Raw genomic sequence first — 14965 nt, forward strand, 5'->3', positions numbered from 1 at the left:
TCGACACGTGCTGTGTAGAGTGACCACGTGTCCCGGTCTACCCGGGATCGTCCCGTAATGTACATATTTGTCCCTGGTCCCGGACACCTTCATTGCGGGACAATACAGTGTCCCGCAATAGAAACGGACAGTCTGGGAACAGGGGAGGACCGAGCCGCCATAGTTCTGGCTCTGGCTCTGCTTCCACCTGATCACTGGTTGCTATAGCCGCTTGGCGTCTGGCAACCAGTGACGTCACTGCCCACGTTGAAAGCAGAGGAGGATTTCACTTCTTCTTCCTCCTCCTCTGCGCTAGTGCTGCTGGGGAGTCACTGCTGGTTCTGTCACCTCCGCTGCAGTGACTGGCTCGCTGCTTCTGTGAGGTGTTTCTGTTCCCACAGCTGTGAGGCATCTCTCCCTCTCACTTCCTCCCCCCTCCTGCCCTCCTCACACTAACACACAGACTGAAGCCCCCCTTCTCCTTGGCTCGGATGTCAGGAGGGAAGGAGGGAAGGAGGGGGAGGAGAATGGACACAGCACTCAGGAGGGAAGGAGGGGGAGGAGAATGGACACAGCACTCAGGAGGGAAGGAGGGGGAGGAGAATGGACACAGCACTCAGGAGGGAAGGAGGGGGAGGAGAATGGACACAGCACTCAGGAGGGAAGGAGGGGGAGGAGAATGGACACAGCACTCAGGAGGGAAGGAGGGGGAGGAGAATGGACACAGCACTCAGGAGGGGGAGGAGAATGGACACAGCACTCAGGAGGGAAGGAGGGGGAGGAGAATGGACACAGCACTCAGGAGGACGGGACATGCTGATCTGAGGTTAGTACACAAAATCTTAATGCTTGGCACTAGCAGGAGAAGGAGACACAGAGACAGGGGGGAAGTTGTCAAAAAATAATACTTGCTGTGATTTTGGGAGATAAGAGCATGCTGTATGTGATAGGGGGGGCACTTTAGGAGGGGAGAGAAATTGTTTTTTATTCACCCCCCCCTTCCAGAACAATTTCTCTCCCCTCCCAAAGTGTGCCCCCCCTAGCACATACAGCATGCTCTTATCCCCACAATCACTGCCAGTATTCTTCTTTGACAACTTGCCCCCTTCCCTATCTTCAAAGACAAGCTGTCTGCTATTGAGGGGAAACTTTGCTAGAGATTCAGGGCAATTTCTCCAGGTGCCAGTGCCCCCCTGTCAGGCAAGTTAGTGAAGCCAAGTGCCTGACCTTTTTTCAGCAATGGGCTCCAAGACTCAGGACTGGTTCACACCACAAATCACATAGGAACACGCTCTGCGTTCCTTTGCGATTCACGTGCCTTCCAGATTCTGTGCGATTTCAGCCCTTTCATTTGAATGGGCTGAAACCCATCGGTCTGTACCAAGAGCTGTGCATGCGCTACTTTACAAAACGCACAGCAACTGGATCGCATGGTACTGCTGATCATACAAACACTACATTTGCAACCTGCATTTGGGTAGTCATTAACCCCTTAGTACCAGCCACACACAAATATGCGGCTTCTCTGTGCCTGGGCCTTGGCACAGAGAGGTCACATATTTAAATGAATTGCGATCAGTAGCGCTGTGCCGAGAGCGCACTCCTTGAGCACCCCCTTCACAGTTACCGGCGTCTAAGTGAAAGCTTGCGATCGCTGCAATCGATCAGGAGTTTTTGAATCGTGTGTGCCAGGAGGTAAAGAGGTTAAGTTGACACCCACAACAGATCGCTATGGGACACAAAACGCAGGATTCCCTCACAGCATTCTGGTATAAACAGACCCTTAGTCCGGATACACAGGATTTCATTTGTATCTCAGAAAGGTCCCACCAAAATCTTGCACATGGGCCCGCTGATTTCATACGCCCCTGCCCCAAAAATCGGCAAAAAATATGTCAAAAATCATCTTTTTGGGGGGGGGGGGGGGATGTCCCTGAATGGCAGTTTGGAAATGTGGTCACCCTAGTGCTGTGATACACAGCTGAAGTCTGTCAGCAGATGCCGGTCAATGATTCATGGCTGGGACCTGCTGATCGTCTGTGTCCAATCACAGCCCAGAACCCTGTATTGACAAACAACACAGGGCTCTGTACAGAGGGAACAATCTCTCTTATCTCTGGATAAGAAACACAGAGGTCTTTAGTAAAAAGCAATACATACTACACATATTACACATAGTTAGGCACACATTTAACTCCCCGATCAGGTCAAAGAGCCATCACCTTGTGTAATAATCCATGTAAACACGATCAGACTTTGGTGCCCTGAGTTGCTTGGATGCTTGGGTTTCCTGATTGGATGCTTGGGTTTCTTGGGTTTCTATGACTGGAAATCACTGATCTGTTGTAAGATGGAGTTTCAGACGTCATTAGCTGCATGAATGCTCTACGATGGAGTCACTGAATGGCAAATCCAAGAAGAGGATTACAGTCCTAGAGCTTTCACTGTTAAAAGTAAGTCTGCAATGGCAACTGCATATTTTTACCCTCCTTTTAAAGCACCCTTTGGAAGTACAAAATTGCTTTCATCTGGATTTTAGGAGTGCGCGTTTACACTTGCGATTGATCTGTGCCGGCCCAGCACTGCTCCCCCGTTTAAACCCCAAGGGCCAGATTCACAAAAGAGATACGACGGAGTATCTCAGATACGCCGTCGTATCTCTCAGAGTATCTATGCGGCTGATTCATAGAATCAGTTACGCATAGATATCCCTTAGATCCGACAGGTGTAATGGACTTACACTGTCGGATCTTAAGATGCAATACCGCGGCCGCCGCTGGGGGGAGTTTGCGTCCTAAACCAGCGTCGGGTATTCAAATTAGGAGTTACGGCGATCCCTGAAGGTTTTTCCCATCGTTACGTCGTCGCAAGTGTTAGATTTCCGTCGCAAAGATAGGGCACCTTTAATATGGTGTAAAAGTACTCCACCATGTTAAAGTATGGCCGTCTTTGCCGCGTCGCTTTTGATTTTTTTTTTCTTTTTCCCGGCGTAAGTACTTTGAGCACGTCGCGATTCTCAAAACGTCGGCGCGTCGTAATTTCGCGCAAAGCACGTTGGGAAATTTGCGACGAGAGCATGCACAGTACGTCCGGCGCTGGAGCGCGCCTAATTTAAATGGTACCCGCCCCATTTGAATTGGGCCGCCTTGCGCGGGACGTGTTTACGATACACCGCCGCAAATTTCCAGGTAAGTGCTTTGTGGATCGGGCACTAAATCTGAAAACTTGCGGCGGTGTAACGTAAACGGGTTACGTTACGCTGCGCCGCAGCTACGTGAATCTGGCCCCAAATTCCTTACCTTCATGCCTCAGATAAGACAAGTTTCTACACCTTCAAATCTTGTATTTCATATTTGTAATGAGTGCTATTACCTACTGTTGGACTGGAAAAAAAAACTATCATTAGTCCCATAATTATTATGTACAAATGCATAAACCGCTCACAGTGTAGATTAGGATGCTGTAAGAACAGATGCAGCTAGAGTGTCCTCTACCTCATATATAATCTCCACACAACAGGTCACACCTCAGGGCTTTCTGCTGGAAAACTTAACAGAAGAACAATATACTGCCCATTGTCCACATATCTGTGCAATATTGTCCACTATAATCCCTCAGGTGATTAAAGAAAATCCAAATCCAATCTAAACATATGCCCCACCTGGATTAGAAAGTTACATGACCAAACAGTTCCTTATGTAAGCGATAACTTTCAGCGCATCAAAGGGTAGTCCAGGCATGCCTCTCCTGTTAGCCAGGTGTTGTTTATCGCTCCATTCAATTGGTTGATGGAAAGTTACAAGCTATGGCTCAATGACCAGAGTCATAATAACGAAGAAGTCCAAGCAACCATATATTGATATTTCTACTTATACATCCAGGGTCCAATGGACATGGTCCCGGTTAGCATCAAGGGAGCAGTGTTGCCAACCGTCCGTATTTTTACGGACAGTTTGTAAAAATGGGCACTTTTTTCGTAAATATCCGTGGTTGCGGGAATGTGCCAGTAAAAATAGCGAAGATCGGTTCGGCTTGAAACTTTGCATGGAGATTGGAGGCAGGGGGTGATGGTGGCTGCAGTGGTACCGCAGAGGGGGATTGAGGCAGGGGACAATGTAGGCAGGGGGAGACTGGAGGCAGGGAGTTTTAGTGGCAGGGGGTTATTGGAGGCTGGGGGTGTTAGTGGCAGGGGGTGATTGGAGGCTGGGGGTGTTGGTGGCACCGCAGACGGGGATGGTGGCACCGCAGAGGGTGGTGGATGGAGACAGGGGTTTTTGGTGCCACCGCAGAGGGGGATGGAGGCAGGGGACGATGGAGGCAGGGGGTGATTGGAGGCAGGGGGCCTGGGGTAGATTGGAGGCAGGGGGAGATTGAAGGCAGGGGGTGGCAGTGGGTGTTGGTGGCACTGCAGAGGGTGGGGATGGAGGCAGGGGGTGATTGGAGGCAGGGGGCCTGGGGGAGAATGGAGGCAGGGGGTGATTGGAGACAGGGGGTCTGGGGAAGATTGGAGGCAGGGGGAGATTAGAGGCAGGGGGAGATTGTGGCACCGCAGAGGGGGGTGGAGGCAGGGGACGATGGAGGCAGGGGGTGATGTGACTAAATAATTTGCCCTTATTATATCTAAAATAACAAAAAAAAAAAATGTTTTACCTTAATATCATTACAATGCTATTTGCCCAGCGTACTTGTTTGTAGCCTAAATACTAAAATTTGCACCTAAAAATGTAATTTAGAAACTTTTGTGAAATTGACGTAAATTTCGAGTGTCGTGCCAGTAAATTTTAATCTGGTAGGTTGGCAACACTGCAAGGGAGGAATGCACAGGCAGATGTGGGGTGAGGGCTACATTAGAGGCAAAAACCCCACAGAGTGGCCCCAAACCCCTTCTTCTTGGGTCCCTTGCTGGTGCTCTTGGCTCCTCATCTTCTTTGTGTGCCCCTATAGTAAGCTGCTATAGGGGCAAAAGAGCTGGTGAGTGCAGTTTCACTTCTAGGTGGAAGAACTCACATTTTGTCATAGAGTAAAATAAAGATTTTTTTTTAAACCCCTGCAGAAGTCACATGATTAATGATGCAACGCATCGGGCGAAGTCGGGTGACATCACTTCCAGTCCAGGACCAAAAAAAACACGAAGGTTCGAGAAAAACGTAATATTTAAGCTGTTTATGAGTCTGTGACTGTTTTTATATGTGAGTGCATGCTTAACCTATAAAATGGTTTGGTGTTAAATTGAATACATTATTGGCGATCTTCCTGTGTTTTTGAGTATTATACCTTGTCACAGCGAGCTGTGCTCAATCTCTTAAAGGGACCTGTACATCTGTTCCCTGGGCTCAAGGAATATTTTCCTTGCGGAGGATACAACATAGTATTTGGTTAAAGCGCTTGAGACCTAAAGTATATATGATATGGGCCATGGTTTAAGGTGAGCGTCCAATCTACATGGTGGTGGAGAACTATATGAGAGGGAGTGCAGGGAGAACGGGTGTGATTATGATCAAACTCTTGGATGTTTTAAGGACTTATTATTTGCACATTTGTTGGGGTGACAAGTTTGATGCTGCAATGTTAACTGTGGACCTTTTTGGATTTCTTTATTATTTACAAATGGTCACTGACATTGTTATTTACAGCACTGGTGTTTTAATATCACTGCCCTTTCACATTATATATCCTTTTTTCACATTTTGCTGTCTGCTTATAACATGTGCTGTGAGATTGTATATTGTGTCATTGTTTTAATATATATAGGTGTAGCACTACCCCCCATAGGAGTTGCTGATATCCAGGTCCCCACTGCTGCACAGCCAGTCACATAGCATTTCCTTCATTCTCTAAATCGCAGAAAATCAGTCTTTGGCTTGTTTTTGTTGTTTTTATTAGGGGATGATAACTTGGATGGGGTAGGGAATTATGAGCTGCCCAACTTAAAAAATGTCCAGAACACAGAACAACCTTCTCCTTATTTACAAAGAATCCTCTTCTTCCTTCCTCCTGCATATACTTGGTTCCTTATTAGGGATGAGCTTCGAGTTTGAGTCGAACTGAGGGCATGTGGCCTGGTACGGTTCAGGAGGGGGGCGATCTCTTGCCCCCCTCTTTTTCTGCGGTCTGCCAGGTTGCGTGCTCGGATAAAGGGTCTGGTGTGGATTTTTGGGGGGAACTCCACAACATTTTTTTTTTTTAATTTTGGGTGGAGTTCCCCTTAGAATCCATACCAGACCAAAAGGGTCTGGAATGGATATTTGGGGGGAACACCACGAAAAACATTTTTATTTGACGCGGGGTTCCCCTTAATATCCATACCAGACTTGAAGGGCCTGATAATTCAAATTGGGGGGACCCCCACGTTTTTTATGAATGACTTTTCTCTGTATTGCCGGGAGCCGACAATTCATTATAGTGATTTAAAATAATTTTTTTTCTTCAGAAATGACACTTTGTGCAGTGACAGTTCTAAGTAGGGTTGTCCCGATACCGATACTAGTATCGGTATCGGGACCAATTCCGAGTATTTGCGGGAGTACTCGTACTCCCGCAAATACCCCCGATACCAATATAGAATACTTCCCCCCCTCCCCCCGCCGCCGCCACTGCCGTCGCCGTGACGCCGCATCCCGCCGCCATTCGCCGCATCCCCGCTGCCGCCGACTGTTTAATACGCCGGGAACATTACAGCTTTGAATAGCTGTACTGATTTGCACCGCGCATAGACACTCCCCCTCGCTCGGGTGAACTGTCCAATCCCGAGCGAGGGGGAGTGTCTATACGCAGCGCGGCGCCAATCATTACAGCGATTCAAAGTTGTAATGTTCCCGGCGTATTACACAGTCGGCGGCAGCGGGGATGCAGGTAAGCGGGACATGGCTGCATGGGGGGAGACGCTGGATGGGGGGAGACGCTGGATGGGGGGAGACAATGGCTGCATGGGGGGAGACGCTGGATGGGGGGGAGACAATGGCTGCATGGGGGGAAACGCTGGATGGGGGGAGACAATGGCTGCATGGGGGGAGACGCTGGATGGGGGGAGACAATGGCTGGATGGGGGGAGACAATGGCTGGATGGGGGGTGACAATGGCTGCATGGGGGGTGACAATGGCTGCATGGGGGGTGACAATGGCTGCATGGGGGTGACAATGGCTGGATGGGGGGAGACAATGGCTGGATGGGGGGTGACAATGGCTGCATGGGGGGTGACAATGGCTGGATGGGGGAAGACAATGGCTGGGGGAATACATTGCTGGATGGGGGGTGACAATGGCTGGATGGGGGGATACATTGCTGCATGGGGGGGTGACAATGGCTGGATGGGAGGAGACAATGGCTGGATGGGGGGTGACAATGGCTGCATGGGGGGTGACAATGGCTGGATGGGGGGAGACAATGGCTGGGGGAATACATTGCTGGATGGGGGGTGACAATGGCTGGATGGGGGATACATTGCTGCATGGGGGGAGACAATGGCTCGATGGGGGGATACATGGCTGGATGGGGGGAGACAATGGCTGCATGGGGGGTGACAATGGCTGCATGGGGGGTGACAATGGCTGCATGGGGGGATACATGGCTGCATGGGGGGAGACAATGGCTGCATGGGGGGTGACAATGGCTGCATGGGGGGTGACAATGGCTGCATGGGGGGTGACAATGGCTGCATGGGGGGTGACAATGGCTGGATGGGGGGTGACAATGGCTGGATGGGGGGAGACAATGGCTGGATGGGGGGAGACAATGGCTGGATGGGGGGAGACAATGGCTGGATGGGGGGATACATGGCTGCATCTGTGGGGGGACATCGCTGCATTTGGGGACACATTTAAAAAAAAGTATCGGTATTCGGTATCGGCGACTACTTGAAAAAAAGTATCGGTACTTGTACTCAGTCCTAAAAAAGTGGTATCGGGACAATCCTAGTTCTAAGCATGGGAAACAAGTGCTACTTCACAGGCATAATATACCCCCCCCCCCCCCAAGGTCCGAAATTTAAAGGAATATTTCACTTTTTTGTTTCACTTTAAGCATTATTAAAATCACTGCTCCCGAAAAATCGTCCGTTTTTAAAACTTTTTTTGCATTGATACATGTCCCCTGGGGCAGGACCCGGGTACCCAAACACTTTTTAGGACTATAACTTGCATATTAGCCTTTAAAATTAGCAATCAGCGCTTCTCGTCGAATCAGTGCTAATGCACTGCATCTGGGACATGCCTATAAAGACATTGATTTTATAAAAGAACCTCATTCTATTATTGTCAGCTGTTCCGGCCACGCTACTATAGAGTCAACATTATGGCCAGCTAGCAACAGACTCTCTGTGTCCACGCTGCCATCGCTCCCCATGCTGCAACACCGCTCCAGGCAACAACTAATATTTTAGTGCTATTGCACTTCTACAAACTTGAGGCCTCCTTGCTGAACATCCTTTACCACAGAATCCTTATTGCCTATACTGAAGCCTGCAAAACGGATAAGTAGCTTTTGTATCACTTATAGTGCTATAGTAAGATCTGCTACTTATGCTCCATCTATACAATTGCTATTGTTTATCATGCCTTCGGACTATCAACATATTTAGGATATACTGTTGTACTAAAGGACTGTTTGGAATATCTTAAAGAGACCTCTATACTCAAATACCCTGAGCTATATTGGCTCTCACATGCAACCATGGGCGTCCGCTTCATAGGGCAAGGGGGGTCGTTTGCCCCCCCCTGGAATCGCCAGGGAGAGCCAGGAGCAGGGCCGAACTGGCCCTGAGGCCGATTTAAGCGGTGACTGCAGCGCTCCCCTCCCCTCTAGTTGTGCCTTATTAAGAGTGCCTGTCCCTCTTCTGGAATCAAATCCATTTGTCCCTCATTCCAAAAGGTTCCTCTTTTAGACCTGCAATAAAAATACTGTGTAGTACTATAGTGTAGTGTTTCAGTCAAGGGAAAGGGGTGCTGTGTAATGTGTAATGTAAAGGGGTCCAGTGGTGCAGGGTGCTGTGTAATGTAAAGGGGTCCAGTGATGCAGGGTGCTGTGTAATGTAAAGGGGTCCAGTGATGCAGGGTGCTGCGTAATGTAAAGGGGTCCAGAGGTGTGAGGTGCCGTGTAATGTAAAGGGGTCCAGAGGTACAGTTGTGGAGAGGGGGTACACAGTAGTGACAAAGAGATATTGAAAGATGCAGAGGGCACAGTGGGGTGTTTTTACATTTTAATGTGGGGTTGCGCTTTTAACCCCCGCTAGCAGTCGAAGAAAGGGTAAAATGCGACTGTGTATCGCCGCTGCCGAAGCGCCCCCCTCTGAAAAAATTTCAGCGGACGCCCATGCATGCAACTACTATTATGCGTGCAATATTCACCTTATAAATAATAATAATAATAACCTGAACTATATTGCCTCTCGTACGTATCTATTAGTTACCACAACAATCCCTAGTTACCATGTGTATTCTCGAAGTACCTAAACTATAAATTGCTACTCTTATGCAACTATCAGTTGTCGCTACAACGCATATTTACTACGTGCTGACATAAGTGCTACTTGTATATGAGCCTATGCCCTAAAGTTGCGGTACATGTTCGCCTAAAACTTTCTATGCTAAGGGTTGACGTATTCTATACCTTCTCCCTTAGTCGCTTAATGCACGACGCTATGTAATACTCATAATCACTAGCGTACAGTTGTGCATTACAATCTTTTAGTACATACTATAATTTTAAACGCTAAGCTCTGGTCGCATTTTGTAATGCGTCCATTTTTAGTAGCTCAACGCCTTTCTTTATGTGACAGAGAGATGATGTAGAGATCCCCAAACTCCTGTTTATGAGGAGTGACACCTGGGGCTAATGCTAAAGAAATCCTTGCTAACCACAGTTGTGGTTCACCCCCTTCACCAGTGCCGTTACACATAGTCATGTCTATTTATGGGTTATCCCACTTCCCTGCCAGGCCCACTCCTGGGGTATGGCTGAGAGGCCATAAATATTCAAGACAGATCCTCCTCCCACCCACCCACCACTTCTAGAATGTTCTTCAACTTTCCAGATACCAGCGAGAGGCATCAGAGAGCTGCCAGGTTGGCTCATCCAACCCTGACCTCTCACAACCCTGACCCAGATTTGGTTTATCCCGGGCCAGAAAATGCTTTTTCCTACTCTTGCTTCTAGTAGCACACACTAGAGGGTGCTACATATGTATTCACCAGTAGCTACATTGTGCTTTACATCACTGATAACATTTGTTGTAGTGATATTTCACCAAATTGTATTTATTTACATTTTATTATTTATTTATTTTTATTTTATTTACATTAATGAACACAGAGATTGACACTTTTTCCTTGTCAAAAGATCTTTATTGTGTAGTTGACATTTGTACAAGCATGTTATCAAACAAAATCGACCTTAGGCGAAAAGAAAGTCCTGCTTTTACAAGTGAATTAACTAATAAAGAGTGGTGTCTCTACTTAGCTCATTACATTTCTCTAGCATCAATGGCTGAACTATTAACTAAACAGGGATCAAGAGGGAACAAACAGTACAGTTTATAGTCCAAAAACGTTCCGGTTATTGTTAGCAATTGTTGTTAGTCTTTGTGATTCGGTTCTATGCGTCTCATGGAACTTCCATCTTGACCAAAGCCTCGGGTCGATCAAAGAGGTATAGCTTGTTATTTAGGTACTTAGTGCTATGAGAAAGACTACACAATAAGGTGAAACACATTCGAAAGTAATGTAAGTAACAGAAAACAAATAAGTAAATAAAATAAAAGGGAGAAGGAGAACTGAAAGGGGGAGGAAGGAGAGGGAAGGGTGGGGTCAGGGAGTCTGCAGGACTAGATCGGGGACATTTCAGTATAGCAGAAGTTTCTGACAGGATACCTGTGTAATGGCTGGGCTACCAAGGCATCAAAACATCACCATTAAACGTTTTTTTCGTGACATATTCCAACCAGGGCTTCCATGTATCCTCAAACCTGGCGATCGTGTCCATCTCTATCGCAGTTATCTTGGCGTATATCATAGCTGTGTTCATTCTGTTGATAGTTTCGTTTAGATTCACATTTGGGGACTTCCAAGCTTTCGCAATGGTTTGTTTTGCTGCTGTTAAAAGCTGCCTTGTCAAAGTGAATCGAGCAAATACCGTCTGGCTTTAAATTGAGCAGGGCAATTTTGGGGTCCATGGGGATTGTTTTATTCGTGAGGACTTTGATTAATTTGAAAATTTCCAGCCAGCCAAAACTCGTGCACTTTTGGACACGACCACCAGGTATGGAAGTAAGTTCCTTTGTCTAAGCATTCTCTAAAGCATAAATGAGAATATGTCTGCGAGAATTTTGCCACCCTGGTCGGGACTAAGTACCATCTGGAGAGTACTTTGTAGTTTGTTTCTGCTGCTATTATATTAGTGGATACCGTTTTGGTATTGTTCCATATTTGATCCCATTCCGTTTGTGCCAGTTCAATTCCTAAATCATCTTCCCATTTACTCATGTAAGACAACTTCCCTGACCTCGGGTGCGTGAGTAGCTGGGAGTATAAGATAGAAATTACTTTTCTGGCATGAGGATTACCGTTACAAATAGTTTCAAAGGCGGATAATTGGTTTGACACTATTGTCGTGTCGGCTGAGGGTTGAAAGAAGTTTTTTATCTGGAGGTATCGAAAAATTTCCTTCGGGGGTATGCCGTGAGTTTTGTTTAAGGTTGGGAAAGGGGTCACTACTGTTGAGTCGAAGAATTGATATTTTCGTATGCAGCCTCGATCTGTCCATTCCTTAAAGGAGTTAGGACAGACCCAGGCTGGGTAAAAAGCAGGGTTTTTAATAAAAGACAGCAGGGGGGCTGAAGGAGACATCAAGCGGTGTTTATTTTTAATTTTGTCCCACAGGGAAAGTGAATGTTTCATGATGGGATTAGTTATGTGCTTTCTTTGTTTAGGGGTGATCCACAATAGGTTCGAAATTGAAATTGGGTCGCATTCCATCGCCTCGATAGACACCCATAATGGTGCCTCTTGCTTAGCATGGTATTTGACTATTGTGGCCATTTGTGCTGCTCGGTAATAATTTACGAAGCTAGGATAACCTAGCCCTCCTGCTGACTTTGGGCGATGTAATATTTGAGGTTTGATCCTTGGCCTGGAGGTACCCCATACGAAGGATGAAACTCTCCTTTGTATTATCCTGAAGTAGTGAGCCGGTATAATTATAGGGAGCACTCTAAAAAGGTATAGGAGCTTGGGTAGTAAGGTCATTTTCACAGCCGCGATTCTTCCAAACCAGGAAAGTGGGAGTAGGGCCCAGGATTTTAATAAAGTCGTCAAATGTTTCAGGAGGACTGGATAGTTATGCGCATAGAGATCTGAAATGTCTGCAGTCAAATGTATTCCCAGGTATGAAATGCTTCTAGTTGGCCACTCAAAAGGGAGGCCCACTTTTGCTGCCAACAGTTCCGTACTAGAAAGAGAAATGTTCAATGCCGAGCATTTCCTGGGGTTTATTGCCAAGCCTGATATGGACGCAAATTGGTGTAAGATTGGGAGTAAGTTTGGACCTGTTACTTGTGGAGATGAGAGGAACAACAGTATATCGTCAGCATAGAGGCAAAGTTTGTGATTAACGCCGCCCAACTCGATACAGAGTACTTTAGGATCCACTCTAATTTTTTGGGCTAAGGGTTCTATCAGGAGGGCGAATAATAATGGGGAAAGTGGGCAGCCTTGTCTGGTTCCCCTTTGTATATTAAAGGTTTCAGATTTGTAGCCCGCATATTTCACGTATGCTCTAGGGTTCTGGTATAATTGCAGGACCCAATTTGTAAAGTCGGGGCCAAAGCCCCATTTCTTCAGCGTAAATTCCATATATGACCATGAGACTGAGTCGAAGGCCTGCCTGACGTCTAGGGATAGAAGGCAGGCTGGAATTTTCCTCTTTTTAGCTATATTTGCCAGTAAGCATGCCCTTCTGATATTGTCCCCTGCCTGCCTATTGGGCATGAAGCCCACTTGATCACGGTGAATCAGGGTTACTATGATTTTGTTCAATCTATTGGCTAAGATCTTACCTAGTAATTTTACGTCTGTGTTTAACATGGATATAGGGCGGTAATTGTCGCAGCAGGTGGGATCGGAGTGCGGTTTGGGAATCATGCAGATAGTGGCCGTGAGAGACTCTTGTCTAAAGGACCTCCGATTTAGTAGATCATTAAAGGCTTCCACCATCATGGGAGAAAGTAGGTCTTTGTATGATCTATAATAACGGGCAGTGAACCCGTCCGGACCCGGTCTTTTATTTAATTTTAGTTCAGCGACAGCCTGTAGGACGTCTTCTTGCGTGATCGGTTCATCCATTAGAGCACTTTGAGACATGTTTAGTTGTGGCAAATGTAAATCAGAAAAGAAGTCTTCCGTGTCCTGTTTGCTAAATGTGTTAGTTTCTGCGTACAGTTTTTTAAGGTGAGAGCTGAATTTTTGTACTATTTTGACTGGGTTACTAGAGATTATACCGTTTGCCGTTTTAAGTTGGATAGGCTTATATGCTTTGTTAATGGAGTTGAGCGACTTCGCAAGAAGAGTTCCTGATTTATTTGCGTTTTTGTAAAAAAAGTACTTGGTCCGGAGTATCGCCCTGTCCGCCGAGTCCGAGAGGAATAGGTCATATTCCGTACGAGCTTTATTTAGTCGGACTTTTGCTTTAGGTGAGTGATCGAATTGGAAGGCCTCAAAGGCCAAATCGTGTTCTTTTTCTAATTTATAGGAAAGTTGCTTTCGTTCTCTTTTAAAAGTCCCAGCGTGCTTCTGTATTTTCCCTCTTAGCACTGGCTTGTGGGCTTCCCAAAGAGTTAACGGGGAGACGTCAGGGGTCTTATTTAATGTTATATATTCACTTAACTCTTGCTCAACTATAGTCCTGTACATGGGGTGTTTGAGAATTTTGTCTGGTAGATACCATGTTGGGTCCTGTTTTTTGGGGATTATGGAGGCTAATGTAGTGAGAACCGCGTTATGATCCGACCATGGAATAGGCACGATGTCGGAATCCAATACCTCCGGCAGCATGCCTATCGTCAGGAGTATGTGGTCTATGCGGCTGGACGACTTATGGGGGCTCGAATAGTACGTGTACTTGCGTTTAGTGGGGTTCGTTTCCCTCCAGGAGTCCACTAAATTATATTTAGCCAACAAGGTGGATAGGGTTCTTTTGACTTGTTTTGCGGGGGAGAAGGGTGTTTTATCCAAAAAAGGGAAAAGGACATGATTAGTGTCCCCACAAATAATAAGGGATCCGAATTTATGCGAGTTTATCACTTGCAGCAGATGCGACATGAATGGCAAGGGATTTAAATTTGGGGCATAATACGATACAATTGTTACCGCCTTATCCAAGATGTGGCCAGTCAGGATGTTGTAACGACCTTCTGGGTCTATGATTTCAGACTTAATTGTGAATGGCGTTGATCTATGAAAGGCTATGAGGGTGCCCCTTTTTTTGGAACTAGCTGATGCGGTAAAGACCTGTGGGTAGGAGGCATGAAAGAATTTAGGGGTCGTACTGGGAGTGAAGTGCGTCTCCTGTAAACATATGATATGTGCTTTCTTAGCTTGGAAGTGTCTAAACGCCTTAGCCCGTTTCTGTGGTATGTTGAGGCCCTGTACATTTAAGGTTAATACATTCAAAGGAGCCATGATAGCCAAACCATCTCAATGTTCTTACCTTGGTGTCCTGTATATCGATCTCCCGATCTAATCCATGCAGACTGAGGATAAGGGGGGGGGGAGGGGGGGAGACCTAAAAACGAAAATTTCCAAAGAAAAAGACAGCACATTAAAATAAAATAAACATATGTGCATCAATACGTAGAACAAACTTGTAAGTCTGGTCCGTGAACGGGGGGGAGGTGCCCGGTCAGGGAGAATTGGACCCACGTCAGACCCTCGCAAATAACTGCGGGGGTCAGAGGGGAGCCGTGTGTGGCGCATGTGGGTTCCGATCGAGGGAGACCCG

The sequence above is a fragment of the Rana temporaria genome, chromosome 1, assembly GCF_905171775.1.
Source record: "Rana temporaria chromosome 1, aRanTem1.1, whole genome shotgun sequence".
Classification (NCBI taxonomy): domain Eukaryota; kingdom Metazoa; phylum Chordata; class Amphibia; order Anura; family Ranidae; genus Rana; species Rana temporaria.